This window comes from Equus asinus, chromosome 16 (genome assembly GCF_041296235.1).
Source record: "Equus asinus isolate D_3611 breed Donkey chromosome 16, EquAss-T2T_v2, whole genome shotgun sequence".
NCBI lineage: Eukaryota > Metazoa > Chordata > Mammalia > Perissodactyla > Equidae > Equus > Equus asinus.
Window position 1 is genome coordinate 50429951 of NC_091805.1, and position 15952 is coordinate 50445902.

Below are 15952 nucleotides of genomic sequence, written 5' to 3' on the forward strand. Positions count from 1 at the left end.
AAGATTTCACAAACTGTCAGTGAAAGTATAAACTGGAACAAAGAAGGCAATCTGGTAGTACCTATCGAAATTTTAAATGTGTAAAATTTAAATACCAGTTGACTAACAGTTCCCTTCTAGGAACTCATCCTACAAAAACACTTGTACCAGTGGGCAAAAATACCTGTACAAGAATGTTCAAGGCAACATTATTCATAATATAAAATTAATAGGGGGATGGTTAATACATTTTGCATATTCTTACTATGACTACTACGTGGTCATTAACAAGAATGAAGTAAATATATATATTCTGAAATGTAATGGGTGTCTCTAATGTGCGATTGAGTGAAAAAAAGCAAGCTACAGTACAATATAAACTTGTATGACCATATGTTTAAAAAATAACCTGGGTGTGTGTATGTACCTAGAAAAATTCTAAATATATACAGAACTAATTTTTAACATTGATTTCCACTGGGAGTGGGAGTAGAATGTAAGAAAGGGACTTCAGTTTTTACTTTATATACTTTTATGTTACTTGAATATTTTGCAATGATCACATATTACTTCTGTAATTTTTAAAATGCAATTAAAAATCAAAAAGGAAAAGTTAAACCAATATTTAAGCCAGGAAAATAAAAGACAATTGAAGAGCTAAAGCTGAGGATAGGGGTAAGGCCAAGGCATAGACGTGGGGGCACAGAGCCCAGAGAACCACATGTCTGGGTCTCCCCCATGGTTGTGCCCGCACTCCTGCCACTGACATGTCAGGACCACACCTGTCTTCCTGGACTGGTGGTGCTTTGGCCCGGGAGCCAGTCCATGCCGGTGTAGCCGCCTTTCCTCCTGCTGTACTGTGAGCTGTTGTCCTGTTTCTGAAATTGAAGGTTGCAATCTTTGCCTTCAAATTTGAGAGTTGTGCCTGTGGGGCAAGGCACCGGGGCTTCTAAGAGAGGCTGCCCTGCTGTCTGGGAGAATTTAACTGCACTGACTGTCCCTTTACTGGGGCTTCTGAGAGAGGCTGCCCTGCTGTCTGGGAGAATTTAACTGCACTGACTGTCCCTTTACTGTGGCTTCTGTGCTTTGTCTCCATAATAATTCCATGTGACTTTGACCTTGGATTTGACCACACATTCTGACTCTGGCTCTGCTCCAATCTTGTGTCTTCTCTTGTGGTAACCTACTGCCCAGTTCTGGCCAGTTTCATGACTCAGGTTTTCTGTGGGGGCTAGGTTTGAGCATTTTCTTCACACTTGCTTCCAGCACCTAATCCTTTCCTGACCCTACTTTTTTAAGTCTGTCATCCTGTCCTAGCATTGTCACAGCCAGCAAAGAGGCCAGCATGGACCCAAACATAACTATAAGACATGATAGCTCATGATAACTCATGATATCTACACACACGGGGCACCTGGGCGCTTGCCATCTGGGAAGAAGTTGTCCTTAACTTCACCTGTGGTTCTTAATGAGACGACTGGGAAGTCAATGGGAACGGTCATGCCAGAGTCACAGTGCTATTGTTTCTAACAGCCCCCAACCATTTGGGAACAACTTACCTAAGGTGGTGTGTGTTTTATAATTAGGTCTATATGGGGGGTGATGGAAGGCCACCAGCTTGAGCCAATCTATCTTTCTTAGCTTGCCTGGACACTGACCTCTCCAAATGATGATCTGTATTTATTTTTTATTTCATGACACAGAAGCACATGTGGGAAGATTGCAAGAGTGAACTTAACTTTCTTTTAACTATAGAGTGTGAATTAGAGCTGTGGCTCCACATAATCAGGGACCCTTCTTCTCAGACTTCTCAGCAAGCAGGCTGGGTGAGATTTGGGCGTTGATGAGGGAGATGGTTAGAGCGATATGGCTTCTCCCAAGGCTGGAATCGAAACCCAACCTCAATTAAGTTAAGAAATCCTCAGTTAAGACTTCGTGGCCCTCTTTGCCCTGCCAGCTTTTAGGAACTGAGACAGGATCTCCTTAGGACCCAGAACAGAAGCATTTCATAATAAAATTCCTTATACATTTTCATTTCTCCATGGCTCTTAAAATAATCCTTTAGCAGGAAGGGTAATTTTTCCCTTTTGAATCCCAAGTCTGGATTTCCTGTTAAGAAAATAGACATTCAGCACACAGTACACCCAGAAGCCATAAAGGAAACTAGTGTATTACATTTGAGAGCTTTAAAACATTTATATGGCAAAGAAAAAAAAAATCCATGGCCAAAGTCCAAGGACAAATAACACATTGGTAAAAATATTCAAAACAAACATGACAGATAAAGGGTTAATTTTCTTCATTCAAAGAGCTCTTCCAAATTAAAAAAGAAAGAGTGCCAATAAGTAAATAAATAGAATATAAACAGGAAGTTCTCAGAAAAAGATAAAACACAAATCACCTGAAATATGTGAAAAGATGCCCAACTGGAGAATTTTAAAAATGCAAATCAAAAACAAAAAGATATCATTTCATCAAACAAATAAGCAAACTTTAGAAAGTTTGATATATTTGATATTGGAGAGAAAATGTCAAAGGAAAATTTGTATACTGTTGGTAGGAATTTAAATTAGTGCAAACTTTTTGGAGTATAATTTGACAGTATGTTTCAAGACTTTTAAACATCCTCTGAACTACTCCTAAGAATGTGTCCTAGAGATATAAAAGTAGCCTAAGATAAATGAATTACATAAAAAAAATCTGAAAACTACCCAAATGTTCATCAATATGAGGTTGACGAAATAAAGTTATCTTTTATTGCTACCATGAAATACTATTTGGCCATTGCAAATATTAAAGTAAATGTCTGCGTGTTGAGATGGACATATTTTCTCATATAAGTGAAGGAAGCAAGATGTAGAGCAGCATGTTTAGTATTATCTCATTTATAAATAAAAAGAATATTACGTATACATGCATGTGATATATGCATAAACAATTTTTCTGAAAGTTTAACAGGAAAGTGTTAACAGTTTGGCAGAAAGATCTGCTAGGAGGTGGCATGAGATGTTTCACATTTTACACTTTATCACTTTTTTCTCTGTGGCTACATTCTTATTTAAATAAATGAAAAAGTTAAAAGCACACAGCAATATGTTGTATGATACGCAGAGGTGGTGAGTGCCGTAGGACATAGAGGATGGGCACCATAACCAGGTGAGGCAAGAGGAATGTCAGGGAAGCTTTCCTGCATCAAAGGAGGCCTGGGCTTAATTTTTAAGGATAAAAAGTTGTTAGATAAAGACCAAGGTCAGAGTGCTCTAGAGAAAGGAAATGGTATTTGCAAAAGAATCGAGGTGAGAGAAGGCCAGACATGTTTAGGGAATTTTTAAAAAAATTTTGTTGGAGTGCAGAGTGATTAAAAAACAAAAACCTGGCTAAGTAGGGGTCAAATCACTTACTTGTCTCGAGGAGTTTAGACTTTCTCTTAAGGCAACAAGAAACCACCAAAGAATTCTAAGTGAAAGAGTAACTTGATTAGAACCTATGAACCCTGACTTTGATCCATCAGGAGTTGGAGTAATAGCAGGGACAGTCATGTGACTTCAAAAGGGATAACAGGAACTGGGACTCCAAAAAGTAGAAGTTGAAGACAAGATTATTAGTCAGGAATCCAGCAGTGACCAATGGTCACTAGAGAGTGACACTAATCAGATACTGGGTATGTGGTAGTAAACAACTAAATGGGCACTGAGCACAGCAGCACAGTCCTGAGTCCTAAAACAAACTGGGAGAGATGGGCTTTTGGGTGTGCAGTGGTCAGTTTGAGGGGTCTTGCTGGCTAGGCTACAGGCTCCAGGTATTCAATCAAACACTAATCTAGGTGTTGCTGTGAAGGTATTTTGTAAATGTAATTTAAGTCTATAACCAGCTGACTTTAAGTAAGGGCGATTATCCTGGATAATCTGGGCGGGCCTGATTCCATCTGTAGAAAGGCCTCAAGAGTGGAGCTGAGGCTGCTCTGAAGTAGAAGAAATTCCACCTGTGGACAGCAGCTTCTTGTGCCTGAGTTCTACCTGCCCCTCCTAATGGTCTGCACGATGGATTTCAGACTTGTCTAGCCAGCCCCCAGGATCACATAAGCCAATTCCTTGTAACAAGACTCTTAATATATATCTCCCACTGGTTCTGTTTCTCTGGTTGAACTCTGACTGATAGGGTGTCACAGGATGAGGTAAATAAAATTAATAGGGAAAGGAAAACACATCCGGGATGTTACCCAATAAATCTTCATTGAGTATAGTTGTTTTTTTTCTTCCTGGGCAGCATGAATCCTTCTCAAACGTTCCTTACTAAAACACTAGGAGTTCTGCTGTTATGTGCTCATATCCTACCCCAAGAAGCTCTACTGATCACTTTCTTGGAATCTCCCAATTCAATTTATTACAATAAAACTCGTATATCAGCCAGCACTCTCTTAGTTGCAAGTGACAGGACCCCAAGTTAAACTAACATAAGCCAAAAAGGGGATTAATGGAAGGCATGAACCACAGAAGCTCCAAGAACCTCAGGGACCAGAACTAAGATGCTTGAACCTACCAGGACCCCTTGTCTTCTTTGCTTCTTTCTGTGTGGTCTCTACTGGTTTCTTTGACATGGCAGGTTTCATGGCTATTGTCAGTCCTTAGTTCATACATTCCCAGCATTTGTTTACTCATTTAACAAATATTTGTGGAGAATCTTCTGTGCCTTGCACAGTTCTCGATGCTGGGCATACAGCTCTAAACAAACACAGAAGTCTACCTTATGGCAGAGGAATCAGGTAATGAACAATATGTCTTTGTTACTATATCACAATGCTTTTTTGAAGAGGAAAAGAGTTTTTCCAACTTCAATTTTAAAAAATTGCTAAGAAGCTTCTAAATGGAAAGCTTTGGGTCCTGTCCCACCTCTCCAATGTGACTGGTAGCCCTCACTCAAATTCCATGGTTGTAGTTGATGTGAGGGGCAGGGGAAGCAATTCCTAAAAGAAAGAAGGTACATTTCCCAGAAAAGAGGGAGTTGACTAACTAGACAAAAGCATTTCACATCTTTCTACAACCATTATACTAGAATTACTGGCTTATTATTTTGCTATCCCTCAGGCACTTAAAAACATTTCCTGAATTTGTGAATTTAAGGGTAACATTCTTTGGGGAACCATAGTAAGGAGAGAACAGAATAAATGCAAAATTACTCAACAATCCTATTATGTTAGAAGACTCATTACGTGTGCAATGTCGCAGAAGGGCCATCCTGGGGTCATCTAACCTGGGATGTGAAAGGTAAGATCGAATCGCTTGGCAACATATGCTTGAGGATATGTTACATGCAAAGCAAATATTCTAAGCTCTGAGAACAAAGGTGCAAAATGCACTGTCTCTGTCATCAAAGAACACAAAGATGGGGGAGGCAGGCGTATTGCACAAATAATCAAAATGTGGTCTGATAAGTTCTGTAGTGTACACAGTATCATGGAAACAGTGGAGGCAGTGCTGAACTCTTGGAGGAATCAGAAAAAACTTGGCAAACATGGTGACATTTGAAACAGGACTTAAAAGACAAAAGGAGCTCTCTACGTAAAGGAAAGGGTATAGGCATTCCAGAGATAGAAAACAGTGAATAAGCTACAAAGATGCAGAAATGAGTAAAATCGTGATCAGAACAGAAGTCGGGTAGAGGGCTGCAGTAGAGAAGGGAGTGAGAGGAAGTTGAGAAGGATGCACACATGCCATTCAAAGGACTGCAGACTTTTCAATCCACAGGCAACAGGGAGCTACTGGAGGATTGACAGCAGGAGGTGTCATGAGAATCTGTGTTTTAGAAAGATAATCCTAGAGGCTGTTGAGGAGTGAAGTCTGCAATTGGCCCTTTAGGAGCTGTTGAAACAGCCCTGGCAAGGGATATTAAGAAACCAAACTTGGTTCAAGGCCGCAGGATTAGAGAGGACAGGAGAGTGCTGAAAAATAATTACAAAGTGGGTAGAAGAGGACGTGATTTATTGAATTTCTACCTTGCCCCCGGGCCCTGAGATAGGTTCTCTACACACCTTGCTTTATCTACTCTTTATAGCAATCCTATGAGGGTGTAATGTTCCCCTTAAGAAACTGAACGTCAGGGAGGCTGACTCACTCAAGGTCATGGAAGCATTAAATGGCGGAGCCAGGATCTGAACCAAGGCCTGCTGGATCCCAAAGCCCATGCTCTTTCTCTACTCATATGGAATCCTTTGACTTAGTGATTAGGGCTCCATCATCCCTCACTCTCCTACACTTTGTGGGAAGCAATGTGTGTGTACCAGCCTCTAGCAGCCCTGAGGAAGAAGGTATTCTCTTTTGCTACGTTGTGCTGAGGGAAGGAGTATTTCTCACACCAAGCAGAGTCTGGAGGCCAAGTCAGTATGCACACTATCTAGACCTGTCTTAGTTTTCTATTACAGTTGCTATAACAAATTGTCATAAATTTAGTGGCTTAAAACAATACAAATTAATTTTCTTACAGCTCTGTAGAAGTTCAACAAGGGTCTCACTGGGCTAAGATGAAGGTGTCAGCAGGACTGAATTCCTTTCCTGAGGCTTTAGGGGTGAATCCTTTCCTTGCCTTTTCCAGCTTCTAGAAGCCACCACTTTGGTTCATAGCCCACTTCCTCCAGCAATGACAGGTCCAGTCCTTCTCATATCTCACGACTCTGATCTCTTCTGCCTCTCTTCCACTTTTAAGGAGCTTTCTGATTACATCGGACTCACCTGGATAATCCAGGCTCGTCTCCCCATTTTAAGTTCAAATGATTAACAACCTTGATTCCATCTGCAACCTTAATTAGCCTTTGCCAAGAAACAGCACCTATTCACAGGTTCTGAGGATTAGGACGTGGAAATCTTTGAGGGCCATTATTCTGCCTACCACAAATTTCTGTATGTGGTTTTAGATTTGAATCTTGTGCTAGTTCTGGAAATTTATAAGGAGAGGCTCAGGAAAGCAGTGGTGAGTAAAGAGTTAACTAGTCATCCAAGAAACACAAGGACCTCTTGACAATGTTGAGTGTGGTATAGACTGTAGGCCAAGAGCTGGGCTGTTGCGGTAGGCAGCTCACATCTTCGAAGAAAAGCTCATCAAGCCATGACCAGTGGAAACCAGGACACCAGTCACCTGGGAAACCAAGTAAACATAAACATACAGCCATCCATCACTGCCATCTGGAAAAAATTGGGTAGTGAGGGTCTTCCTGTTAGGCCCTGCTCCAGTATTTATTTGTGTAGCTGGAGATCCCAGACCAGCCTTTCTGTCAGCGATGCTTCAGTGAGGTGTATGGGGCTGAATCTCAGCCTGGAATTAAAACATACCACCTTTCTGTGTAAATGTGGATGTAAATATTACCAGCAGACAGGTCACTTGAGAGAGAGGTGTCCATATTCCAAGTCTAAACAATCTGTGTCGGTCAGATGGGGAGGCCCCATGTGCTTATTGGCAACGTTATCTTTAGAAAAAGTCTGAATTCCCAGTGAATGCTGCATCTGTTCTGCTCTGTTCAGAAGCTATGGTGTCCAAGAGCCTTGTCCTACCAACTCCACCCTGGTCAATGACTTCAAGTAGAGATGTTCAGGGGAAAGATGGTTTTAGTTGGGTCTACCGTACAAAGTGATGCACTAAGTTACATGGGCTCTCCGCCCAAGAGTCCTCACTGCTGATCAAGAATGTTTTGAGTCGCTGCTCCAGCAGTGGTGAGAGATTTGCCCTGCTCCCTTCACATACTCTCACCCTGTCCCCCACGGGATTCAAAGATATTCATAAGGCAGCTGGCTAGGGTTTGCAGGGGCAAGTCTGAGGCATGGATCAGAGCAAAGTGAAGTGACCTATACAGGGAACAAACCTGTAGCCTTAGCCTCTTAAGCACTTATCCTTACAGACTCAGCTAAGAGAGCCCCTTGAAAGCCTGCCTTTCATTCAGGTCCATATGTAGCATTGAAACACTCAAAGGCTGCCTGGCTACAGCAGGAAGGAGAAGAGTCAGACTGAGCTAGATTTCCTGGCGTCATGCTGTTTCCTCTTACCTTGAAGATACATTTGGGGACCCCTAGTTTGGTGATACTGAGTCAAAGCCAACACATTCTTGATGACCATAGAGGGCTGTAGCTGCATAGATACTCTTCCATTCTCATTCGTGGCTGGTTACACTGTGAGTTCCTAAAGGGCACGTGCTATGTGTCCAGTCCTTTGCACACAGCAGATGCTCAAAACGTTATCAGTGAAATGAATTTTTTAAATGGATGAATTAGTGAGATAAATAAATTTCTCACATATATCCTGATTTTACTTTGAAAGGTGGTTCTCAAAATCCTCACAATCTTTATCATTTGTTTCATGGATGGGAAATACCTTAGACCAGTACTGCCTATTAGAAATATAATACAGACCCCAAATGTAAGCCACACACATACTTTTAAATTTTCTAGTAGTTACATTAAAGTAAGTAAAAAGAAACAGAAGAGATTAATTTTAATATTATATTTTATTTAACCCTATATGTCTAAACATTATTTTACATTTAAGTATAAAAATTATTAATGAGATATTTTTCATTATTTTTTTGGTGCCAATTCTAGCTGCACATCTCAATTCTGACTAGCCACATTGCAAATATCCTCATCTGGCCTGTGGCTACTGTATTCAAACGTTTAGCTCTAAATACTATACACTCTCATTGGTCAGTATTATTATTAATTAACATCTGAATAACCCTTAACAAAGAATCCTTAATTTTATTAACTCATTAGTAATGACGATGTTAATGGCACCATAAGTGCCATTATTTCCACTTTATAGTTGAATAAACAGGTTTACTTTAAAGCCACTAAGTGGTAGAGCTAGGACTTGAACCAGGTGTCCTGAGTCTCACGCTTCTCAACACCACGCACCGCCATTCCTATAGGGAACCTCGACAGAGTGTAGAACAGCTCGGGTTGCTTCTGAAAAGACTCCAGTGAGGTGACTCACTTTTAGTTAGCTATCATGTTATAGTTAATTTAGGTCAAATGGTTTAGGCAGACACTGCCACATTATAAATGTCATGCAGCAATGACATTTAAGACTGCCCAGGTTTCAGCAATCCACAGATTGAGAACCACTGCCTTACTCCCTCCTAAGTTCATTATTTTAGCAGCTGTTCCAACTCTGGCTGGGCGCCTTCTGATTCTGAGAAGAAAAGCCAGACTGTGGAGGGACACATTTCTCCTGTGCCATTTACACGCAGCTCCCTACTTTCCATTATTTGTTCATTTCAGAGCTCCAGGGAACTTGCCTGAACCCCTTAGTCCTGCTTCCAGAAGGAAAATTGAATTCATCTTCATTCTTTTCTTTCTGACTTCCAAACAGTTATAGTTTTTAAAAACACTTCCCTATTTTATTCCCAGCTACATATGGCCTCAACTCCCTTCCCAGTTATGCTCTCAGATAGACTTAATGATGGTTATTTTGCAGCATTAATTTTTGTGCAGTCTGGCTGGTCTAGAATGCCCCTTTGCTAGGAACTCTGAAACTGTGATTTTCCTCTTGAAATCCAAATCATCTTTGGAAAAGACAACCAGTTTCTCACCTAAGCCATGTCCAAGGAGGTCTGGTCCCCAGACTGTATCTGGCGTGAAAAGAGGCTCAGTGTAGTGCACAATAGATGACTGTAGTCTAATTTTAGACCAGATGGTTCTAAAGATGATGTTTCTTCTCTGTTGACCCCAACTCTTACCCCCATCAGACCAACTCCTCAGGGAGGGACCCTGACAGGCATCAAGAACATAAGGAATAAACAGAAGGATTTTCCTAAAAGACATATGTGATCCTGCTATCCTCCTGATTAAGACACTTTAATGGCTTAGCACATGCTACAAGACAAAGTCCAAACTCTTTAATGATGCAACAAAGCCCTCCACATTAGGACTCTTTCCTACCTCCCCAGCCTCCTCTCCTGTCACACCTCATACCCCATGCTCCAATGGCACCAACATCCCTGCAGTTTTCCTGAAAACATCAGGCCTATGATCTCTATATCTGAATGGCCAGTTCTCCCGCCCTCATCTCTGTGCACCTTTTCAACGCTTACTCATACAGTCTCACGTGCATCCATCTGGCTAGAATTGACCACTCATTCCCTTGTGACTCCCAGTGCTATTCACACCTACAGCACCAAGCCTATATCATGCTGCTGTATTTTTTGTTTACACAGCTAAACAAAAGGCACCTTAGGGCAAGGACCCTCCTTTGCCTATCAATATTCCTGGTGCATGAAAAAGTATTTTATTTGTTTATGATGGAAGGAAGAATAGGCAGTTATTACAGAAGTAGAGTGATGCCCCACTCTAGGGAAAGGGTTACAGTCAACTTGTTCCTCACTTAGCAACTCCTTCTCTTATCTAGGAGACATTTAGAAATCTAAGCATGAGGGAGGTGCTGGGACTTTTTGGTGGCCTGGAAGGGAACTTGGAAGGGAACCAGGTGGACCTGGAGGAGAAAAGCACGCTGCTGATTGTGTAGTATTTCCTCTGAGCTTAAGGAAAAATGAACAAAGGAATCCTCAGTTATCCTTTTAGGTTTCCCAGCTTAGCTCTCAGCAGGAAAGGACAGAAAGCAGGCAGGATTCAGGGCAAAAGCTTTTCTCTGAAATAAATTTCCATTTGACCAAAGCATTTCCTGTGCTGTATCTCTCTCTCTCTCTTTTTTTTTTGTTTTGGTGAGGAAGATTGGCCCTGAACTAACATCTGTTGCCAATCTTTCTCTCTTTACTTGAGGAAAATTGTCCCTGAGCTAACATCTGTGCCAATCTTTCTCTATTTTTTTGTATGTGGGATGCCACCACAGCATGGCTTAATGAGTGATGTGTAGGTCCATGCCTGGGATCCAAACCTGTGAACCCCAGGCCACCGAAGTGGAGCATGCCAACTTAACCACTATGCCACTGGGCCAGCCCCTCCTGTGCTGTCTCTTATGAAAGTATGATGTACAAAGTACAGTAAAGTGAGGACACAAACTTTTTCTTCTTTAAACCTAGGAAAGGAGGTTTCTGGATCCTTATGTGATGCCCACAGTTTCAGAATGACTCAGGAAAATGCTGCAGGATATGAAATTATTGGGATGATTTATCTCTGATTTATAGAACCTAGGGAGGACTTCTCTTACAGTCTTTGTCCTTTAGAAAAGGACATACTTCATGTGGAACAGACTTGATAACTGGGGACCTTCATAGTAGTGGTTAAAATAAGAGTGGAGTTTCCACCTCCGGTAATATCTGAGCATTTCTTATCAGACTAACTGTGTGTGCACATGCACATGCGTACACACACACACACTGGACGAAATATGTTTTAAAAAACACTATATAAAGACATTGGAGAGTGATTAAAAGCAGGAAGATACTAGAGAGAGTCAATACATGGAAGGAGGAAATTACATTGTTGAGTTTCCAGATTTTTTAGCTTTTAGATGGAGGCAGGTTCCAGTCTGCACCATGCAGAGTGGCTAAAACTCCAACATAAAACCCTTAGTCTTACTGGCTAGAAAACCAGAGTATGGGGCAACCACAACAAATAGAAAATTAAGGGAGAATCCCCATAAGGATAGAGACAAAGAGGGCAACCCTAACTGCCCACATCTCTGACCTACCCTTGAACTACACTTACAGAGGGCAGACACCAAGCCACCTAGTAAAGCTAAAAGCTGAACTGAGATTTGAGCTGCTCCCCTCAGCAAGGGAGATACTAAAAGAGTAATAAGGAAAGATGATGAACGCTTTGACACCAAAAAATTTGACAACTTCGATGAAATGGACAAATTCCTCGAAAGATACAAATCAGCAAGGCTTACTCAAGATAAACTATACCTACTTAAAAAGGTGAATTCATAATTAAAAACCTTCCCAAAAGACCACTCCTGGCCCAGATGCTTCACTGATGAATTCTTCATTTAAGGAAACTGTCATACCAATTCTATAAAAGAAAAAAATTTAATAATGGGAAGAAAAACTTCCCAACTCACTTTATGAGGTTGGCATTACCCTGATACCAAAACCAGACTAAGACATTATAAGAAAATAAAACTACAAACTAATATTACTCATGAATACAGATGTGAAAAACTTCTACAAAATATTAGCAAATCAAATCCAGCAATATATTAACATGATAATGCATCGTGACCAATTGGGGTTTGTCCTGGGAATGCAATATTGTTCAATATTTGAAAATCAGTCAATATAATTTATATCAGCAGAATAAAGGGAAAAAACCATATCATCATCTCACTAGATGCAGAAAGATTATTTGACAAAATTCAACAACCATTCATGATGAAAACTCTAAGCAAATTAGGAATTACAGGTAACTGCCTCAAATTGATGAAGGGCATCTATGAAAAACCTATAGCCAAGGTCATACTTATTGGTGAAAGACTAAATACTTTAGCCCCAATACCAGAAACAAAGTAAATATGCCCACTCTCACCACTTCAATTCAACATCATACTGAAAGTCCTCATCAGTGCAATAAAGGAAGAAAAAGAAACAAAAGGCATACGAATTAGAAAGGAATAAATGAAACTGTCTCTAATCATAGATAACAGGATTGCCTGTGCAGAGTCTGCATAGAAACTTAAAATACTTAGGGAAAACCTAATAAAATATGTGCAAGATTTGTGTGCTGAAAACCTAAAAGTACTATGACAGAAAAAAATACTTAAAATAAATGGAAAGATATACTGTGTTCATTAATTGAAAGGCTCAATACTGTTGTCAGTTTTCTCCAAATGGATCTATAGAGTCAATGCAATTCCAATCAAAATCCCAGAAATTCCAGCAGGTTTTTTGTCAAACTCCATAAGCTGATTCTGAAACATATAGGAAAAATCAAAGGAACTAAAATAGTCAAAGCAATTTTGAGAAAAAAGAACAAAGTTAGAGGACTCACATTACATGTTCTCAAGACTTACTAGGAAACCACATTAATCAAGACAGTGGAGTATTAGTGAAATGAAAAACATAAACATCAGTGAAGAATACAGAAATAGGTCAAGGCAATTCAATGGTGAAAGGATAGTCTTTTCAGCAAATGATGCTGGAACATTTGGGCATCCATATGTAACAAAATATATCTTCACTCATACATTAAACCATATACAAAAATTAACTGGAAAATGCATCACAGACCTAAATGTAAAACCTAGAAGTTTAAACATTCTAGAAGAAAACACAGAAGAAAATCTTTGTGAACTTGGGTTAGATAAGATTTATTAGATAGGATACAAAAAGTACAATCCATAAATTAAAAAGTCAATAAACTGGACTTCATCAAAGTTAAAAGCTTCTCATATTTGAATGGCACTTTTAATAAAACGTAAATACAAGACATAGACTAGGATAAAGTATTTCAAAACACATATCCAAAATATATAAAGGACACTTACAACTCAATAATAAGAAAATGAACAACTCAATTTAAAACTGAGCAAAACATTTGGACAAACACTTAATCAAAGATAACACATGGATGGCAAAAATAAAAATACATGAAAAGGTACTCAACATTACTAATTATGGAAATGCAAATTTAAACAATGAGATACCACCTATTAGAAAATCTGCTGACAAGAATGCAGAACAACTGGAACTCTCACTCATTGCCAATGGGGATGCAAATTGTACAGCTACTTTGGAAAACAGTTTGGCAGTTTCTTATTTTAAAAAATACGCACTTACCATATGTCTCAGCAATCCTACTCCTAGATATTTACCCAAGAGAAATAAAAACCTGTGTCCACACAAAAATATAGTACAAATGTTTATAGTGGCTTTATCCATGATAGCCCCAAACTGGAAATTATTCAAATGTCCATCAACTAGTGAATAAACAAACTGTGGTGGTACATCCGTACAACGGAATATTACTCAGCAGTAAAATAGAATGAACTATTGATACATGCAGCAACATGAATAAATCTCAAAGGCATTATGATAAGTGAAAAAAGCTAAGCTAGTGAAAAAATGCATTATGCTAAGTATAACTGTGATTACGTTCATATGACATTCTGGAAAAGGCAAACTTATAGGGACAAAAAATCATATTTGTGGTTGTTTGTGGACTGGAAATGTAGGGAGAGATTTGACCACAAAGGGACATGAGGTGACTTTTGGGTTGAGGAAAACATTTTATATCTTGGTTGTGGTGGTGGCTACTGGATTGTATGAGTTTGTCAAAATTCATTGCACCTAAAAAGGATGGATTTTACTATATGCAAATTACTCTTTAATAAATCCAACTTTAAAAATAAAGAAAATAGAGTAATGTCCTTTGTGAAAAAGTAAAGCAGTTTTTTCATTAGACTGAAGAAGACACAGATCTAACCTCATTCTTCCTATTTGACCTCACCCCTTGATAGAAAACAGAAGATGGTGAAATTGATATTTGCTGAATGGAAAAGAAAACATGAGGTTATTTTAAGTGTAGCAAATTAAGTATAAGTTTCAAATAACGAATTAAGGATGCATTGTGATAACTGAATTATGGCTTATAACAAGGGAATGAGCAAAGGATACTTGAGAAGGATATGAAAACTTTCTCTTGTTGAGTATCAAGTAAGGTTTACTTCCCACATGCGGTTACTATGGATTGTAACTTGAGAATTAGTATTCACAGAACTAGCTTTTTAAAAATTTTGTTTGATTTTAAATCAACATCTTTTTGCTATTTTTCCTTTTGGCTAGAAAATTAGAATCTAGATTTCATAAGAAAACTACCTTTTAGGTAATGTACTCTAGTTCATTTATAACCAAACTATAGTGTCACTTTCACAGGCATTTTTATTACTAAAGAGAAAAGTAAAAGGCTTAGGCAATTTTCATAATATATAATTTATGAAGAGGGGCAATTCAATCATACTTTAACCTATAGATAATGATATTTTGAAAAATTAGATTTTTAAATAGCTAAAACTTCTATAATTTGGAAAAAAATTAATTTTTAAAAAATTCTTATTTAAATTTTATAAAATTGAAGTCAAATGGATAATATAAGGAAATATCAATAAATGTCACACAGACACTGTTTTTAAAAGAAGTTTTGGATTTAGATTTGGAGAATTTTACAATTTTCTCTTGTTTCCTACTAAGTTTTGTATAAATTAAAAATATTTAATCTGAAGAAGTATGTACTAAGAGATATTATAACAACTTTATGCCAATAAATTTGAAAGTTTCCATGACATGGTCAAATCCCTTGAATAACAATTTATCAAAACTGGGACAAGAAAAATGAAAAAATCTAAATAGTCCTGTACCTAAAAAAGAAATGTAACCCATAATTTGAAATGTTCACCTAAGTTCCACCTCCAGTAATTCTGGAGCAGCCTGTATTAAGTAAACCTTCCTATAGAAAACAATGATAAATCTGGAAGGAAAAAAAAAAACTGCTTGAAAGCAGTGGGTAATGACCAAAAGCAGGCAGAAACTGGAGAGGAATCAGTGCTTTCAAGACAGTAATTTTTCTGGAGGAAATTTGCCTTTATATGCCTTCTGTCTAAGGATGCTCTTCAGTCCCTACAATATAGAGCAACAAGAATCCAAGAAGAGAACATCAGTCTTACCAGTTTGAGGGGTCATTGAATGGAGTTCAGGGCTCCTAGAGCAAATGGAGAGTGAGAGAGGACATCTCAAAAAGGTGGGAGCCTAAAAGAGGAGTACCAAAATGTGCAGACAAACTCTGCCCAAATCCCGGGATGACCCCTGAACTGTACATGTGTAGGACAGATTCAGAAGAGCCCTGTGAAAGACAACAGTGGAGGTCTGAGAGAATTTAGCAGACACTTCAGCTACTGCCCATCATCAGGGAGAGAGTTTGGGGTTTGAGTCCAGCCAAGTTAATTCCCTGACAGAAAAAATGCACACTCTTCCAGAGCAAGATAACAATATCCAGTCTCTACAATGTGCCATCCCAAATGTCTAGCATACAATAGAATATTA

At 39.0% G+C, this 15952-nt stretch overlaps 1 long non-coding RNA gene across 3 annotated transcripts in view; it reads left to right on the forward strand.

The window, feature by feature from the left end:
* Positions 1-15952, forward strand: part of LOC123277556 (uncharacterized) — a 131051-nt gene that overhangs the window by 76302 nt on the left and 38797 nt on the right. The window lies entirely within an intron of this gene.